We start from the raw sequence: 5,607 nt of genomic DNA on the forward strand, positions 1-5,607 counted from the left end.
TGCCTCTGCCTCCCGAGTGCTGGGATCAAAGGTGTGCACCACCACGCCCACCTTTATTTTTAACACAAAGCAGGACACCTTTGAGAATGAAGAGGCTATTTTAAACAACTAGGTCTTTGTCTCCCTAAGCAAACTGAGTATATGATCACCATTTCATAAGGGAGGGGATGAGGGCTCAGGCAGAGGGAGACCACAGAACAAGCCGGTAGCAGGTACCAGAACCCTGACAGCAGCTGTAGAGGCACTTGACATTCTCCCATATGACCTTTCTGACAGCTCATATTCTTTCAAATCTTTCAAAACCCTGATCAAAATTCATTTATGCCAGAAATCCCTTTTTGAGAACCCTGGTCACTTTTGTATCTGTTAGGTTTTTGTGTTTTATTTTGTTTTTAAGATAGGGAGTCTCATGACTCACCAGCTGGCTTTGAACTTTCTTTGCAGACAAAGATGGCCTGGAACTCTTGATTCTCCCTCCACCGCCCAAGCACTGAAATCACAGGCATGTGCCACCATGCTTGGCCTCCATTAAGTTTTCTCATAGAAATTGTCGTGCTCTTTCATTATTTGCTCTTGATTCCAAACTTTGCCTGGCTCTGCATTAATGGAAACTTAACTTCAGTTCTCACTTACTAGGTAAGGACATAGTTCTCTTATATATGAGTTTCTACGAACCCAGTCCAAGGAAGTGGGGAGTGCTGGTTCTGCTTTTCCCTTAGGATGGCATATTAACTTCCTAGGCTCCCCACAAGAAATTAGCACCTATTGGTGCCCCACATCAACAGAAATCTGTTCACACAGTTCCACAGACCAGATATCTGAAATCAAGTGTCAGCTCCAAGGTAGGATCTTCCTGCCCCTTCTGGCTTCTGTTGGATGCTAGCCAGCCTTGTCTTTCCTGGGCTGGCACTTAACTCTCATGTCTTTCCTCATATGGACTTCTTCCCTGTGTGTATGAACCTCCATGAGTACCCTCCTTTTCAATTTTTAATGTGTATGTGTATTCTCTCTCTCTCTCTCTCTTTCTCTCTCTCTCTCTCTCTTTGTGTGTGTGTGTTTGCGCAGGATGGATGTACATACACATGGAAATAATAAGACAACTTCAGTGTCATCCTCAGGAATGCTGTCCACCTTCTCTGAGACAGGTTTTCTCGTTGGCCTGGAGCTCACTGATTAGGATAAACTGGCTGGCTAGTAAGCCCCAGGAATCCTTCTGTCTGTGCCTCCCAGTGCTGGGATCAGAGGTTCACACCAATACATCTGACTTTTTTATGTATGTCCTGGGGGTAGAACTCAGATCTTCATGTTAGAAAGCTTCAAGCACTTTACTGACTGAGCTGAGTCCTTTCTTTTTGTTGCAAGGACCCCCAGTCATCAGACTTAGGGCCCACCTTCAACCACTATGACTAATATTATCTGGAAAGATGCTATTTCCAAACAATGTCACATTCTGAAGATCCTGATTAACGTGAATTTGGGGAAGACAATTCCAGCCATGTGCAGGGGGAAGAACCACTAGGACTTGAGTTGGAGCTCAGCCCCTAACTACGGAATGCATAGAGCAGGTGCTCATAATCCAGGTTGAAGCCAGAAGTGGTGATATACACCTTGGAATTCCAGCATTCCAAACTAAAGCGGGAGGATGACTGGGAGTTCAACACTGGCCTGGATTACATGGTTAGTACCAGGCAGCCAAGGCTATATAGAAAGACCCTATCTCAAAAAAATCAGCAGCATCATCTAGTTTGGGACCTCTTCATAAGGGTAAATGGGCTCGGATCACTGGAAGCAGTTTCTTGCTTGCTTGAAGTCCTTTGTACAGCAGACCACACCCAAGCACCCTTCCTTCCCTTTTTGACTTTGCTTTCTGATCCCACTCACTACCCACCCACACCTCCTCTTCTTGGTTCCTCCAGGCAGCCATGAAGGGCTCAGGGGGCTATGTATATACATGCGTGTGTGTGTGTGTGTGTGTGTGCCTCCCACCAGCTGGGAACGCCCTCCTCTTCAATTTCCTCAGCTCATTCAAGCATGTCTTTACTCTGTGCTTTCAGAGTTCCACCCCGGGTCCCCCAGAAAGCTAAACTAAATCCTCAATCCTTAGTCAATTATCTCAGCTACATACACCTCAGATTGTCTGCTTCATAAGTCCCAAGTGAAAAAGTTCCTCAGTCCACCACTGCCTGGGGCTTCCTCTTTTTTAATTTTTGGATGCCTGTTCACTTCTTCTGATGAAAAATTGATAACATATGGTCACCAGATAGGCTCCTGCTATGTGTCAAGCACCATGCCACATACCCCTTGCTCCAGTGACAGGCACTCTTCAGGACTCTCTTCGTGTTTTGTCAAAGATCATACAGGGAGCTCAAGGTAGTGTCAGACTTGAAAGCTGGGTCCATCCCAATCCCAGAATGCCTTCTCTTCAATAAAGACATGACCCCTTGAAATTTTAACTCACTAATGTGCTCCCAGCCAAGCTTTCCCAAAATGTAAAAGACCAGCAAGTATGCTCTATTTTTTTTTTCCTTCTTCTTCTTTTGAAAAACTTTAAAGTTTTAAAACAGGGTCTCACTGTAACTAAGGCTGGCTTTGAACTCGGGATGATCCCCCTGTCTCAGCCTCTTAGGTGCCTGGATTTCAGGTGTGAGTCTGCCTTGTTCTACCTTCTTTAAGTGTAATACTCTTCCTGGGCAGAGTCTCCCTGGAAGTAAGTGGGTGGGTGTGGGTAGGGGCTGCTGCTAAAAGGGAACTCATTGCCAACCTGCCAATCACTAGGAAGATCCCCCTGGAATCAATTTTTCTCATGGTAGCTGCTTTGGGTTTCTAGATGCAATAATTTAAGACTAAAAATGCAAAGTGTTCAAAATTGCAAAGGACTTTGTTGGTAGATTTCCACTAAACCTGATTCAGCATGTTCTACATGCTGAGGGACAAGCTGCAAAATATCCTCAACCAGAGTCAACGAACAGCCTCACATACCCGACCCCTTACTCAGGGGAAAACAGATGAACTTCGATGAACAAACCTGTTCTCTCCTGCCTTTTTACCTGCTGCTCCCTCGGCCTTACACGCGCCTCTGAACTCAACTATTGGCCTGTTAGCTCATTCTTCAACGTATCACAGCATCAAAGAAGGCACTCCATCCCTCCTCTGCCACAAAGGGTCCACACTGAACCCCAAATAGCCCTGGATGGCTCACCCAAAGGCAGGGTAGCAGAGGTTGTTAAAACCTGGGCCTTGCCCCAAATCTACTAGGTCAAATTCTCTTGGGTGGAGCCTGGGAAAGGCGCATCTTAACAAGTTCCCCGGGTGCTTGGGAAGATCCTGGGCTGAGCTTCCCAGAATTGAGTCATAGCTTCATCTTCACAACTTTTATCCTGCACTTAAATCCAAGAGAACACAGGTATTTACTATGTCTTCAGCACTGCATGCACGACACACGATCAGCTCATGCAACGGTCACTGCAACTCTGAGAAGGTGGAGATTATTCATATGTTGCAGATGGGAAAACTGGGGCATTGAAGGTTAAACAACCAGTCTGGGGTCACTCATCAGATAAGAGGCTTAGCTGGCTCCAGTTTGCCCCTGATATCCTCTTACCTTGTTATGTCTATAGAGTTTTTTCTTTAAATCACCTCACTTTAGCATGTGTATAAATTATTTGAATCTAATAAAAATCTATGAAGGCAGAGACTTTGGGCTATTGGTCCACTGTTGCACACCCGAGAGTGAGAATAATCCCAGGTACAGTCATGGTCAACACATATCTGTGTAATAAATGAATGAACATAAAAACATTGAACATGGAGTTGAGATACTGGTTCCATTAAGTCCCTCATAGTCACTTAAACCACACTAACGTTACTACCAAAAAGCCTGTACACCACCCCAGGTCAGGTTTTGCCTCCACCTGATACTTGCATATTTCAATTAGGGAATCTCCTGAGCTGGACTTGATCTCCTTCATTGCACTAACCATGATTAAGTGAAACTGTTCTGTTCCATCAAGACTGTAAATTCCCAAGAACCAGGACTGGATTTTTTTTTTGTCTTTATTTCTGGCAAAGGTCAACTGTATGTACATTCTCTGTCTCTTGCCAGAGAGCGACTTCGAGGTTAGATTGCTCTTCAAATGCTTTAAGGTCTGAAAGGAGGTGGTAGGATTTGATGAATGGCAAATGATAATGAGGCTGAGAGACTTGGATTAAATCCTGTAAAAGGAGGACTTCTGGGCTTTGTCTGTTAGGCTTGGGACTTATAAACTCTCCTCTGTCTGGTACTCAGGTCTCCTAGGGGTTGGAGACCTTACTCAAGCTATAAAGTTCCTACAGAGAAAGGTTATGACCACATTGTTCATCTTTGTGACCTTAGGACTTCACTGGTGCCCAGAATAGAGAAGTTGTTCAATTCAAACAAACTGTAGGTTGCTAGAAATGGTGGTACATGCCTGTTTTTCCAGGTACTCTGGAGGCTGAAGCAGGAGGATAACTTGAGTCTAGGACTTGCGACTGGCTTGGACAAGATAGTAAGATCATAGTCTTATCATATATATATGTATGTATGTATGTATGTATGTATATATATTTGGTAGTTGAAATGAGGACATGAGTCAATTTATTAAGAAGCAAAAGCACTCCCAAGAATGGGAGGGGCTGGTGAGCTGGAGAAAGACATAACTCAAAACCTTACTTTTTAGCCAGGCGTGGTAGTGCACACCTTTAATCCCAGCACTGTGGAGGCAGAAGCAGGGGGATCTCTGTGAGACAGAGGCCAACTTGGTCTAAATAGCACATTCCAGACCATCTGGAGCTACAGGGAGACCTATCTCAAGACAACATTTTAATTTAAAAGCCTAAATTTTTGTTTCTGAAGAGAAGTTTTGCTCTGTAGACAAAGCTGGTGTCAAGCTCATAATCCTCCTGCCTCAACTCCCCAAGTAGCTGGAATTAGAGGCATGTGCCACCACACCCTGCTCTTAAAAAATTGTTTTATGCTGGGCATGGTGGCACACGCCTTTAATCCCAGCACTCGGGAGGCAGAGGCAGGCAGATCTCCATGAGATCCAGGACAGCCTGATCTATGTAGCCAGTTCCAGGCCAGCTGGGGCTACAGGGAGATCCTGTCTCAGAAAAAAAATGTACTGTTTTAACTTTTGGAAACAGGATTTCATGTAGCCTAGGCTAGCCTCAAACTCATTATGTACCTGAAGTTGAACTCCTGATCCTCCCACTTCCACCTACCAAATTCTGGAATTACTGGTATATACACTACATCTAGCTCCCTGCTCAAAAAAACTTAAAATACATTTACTCTGTACATTAATTAAATGCTATTACTTACTCATGGAAGGACAATTAGTTACACAGCAAAAAACAATGAATATATTCAACTAAACAAATTAAAGGGGTTCAGGCACAGTGTTAGAGAACTTGCCTAGCATGCTGAGATCCAAGGGTTGGTCCCCAGTACTGTGATAGAACACAGATGATAATGATCACATGATTGATAGATAGATAGATGATAGATAGATAGATAGATAGATAGATGATAGATAGATAGATGATAGACAGACAGACAGATAGATAGATGATAGATAGATAGATAGA

The sequence above is a fragment of the Nannospalax galili genome, unplaced genomic scaffold (assembly GCF_000622305.1).
Source record: "Nannospalax galili isolate Female #2095 unplaced genomic scaffold, S.galili_v1.0 scaffold380, whole genome shotgun sequence".
NCBI lineage: Eukaryota > Metazoa > Chordata > Mammalia > Rodentia > Spalacidae > Nannospalax > Nannospalax galili.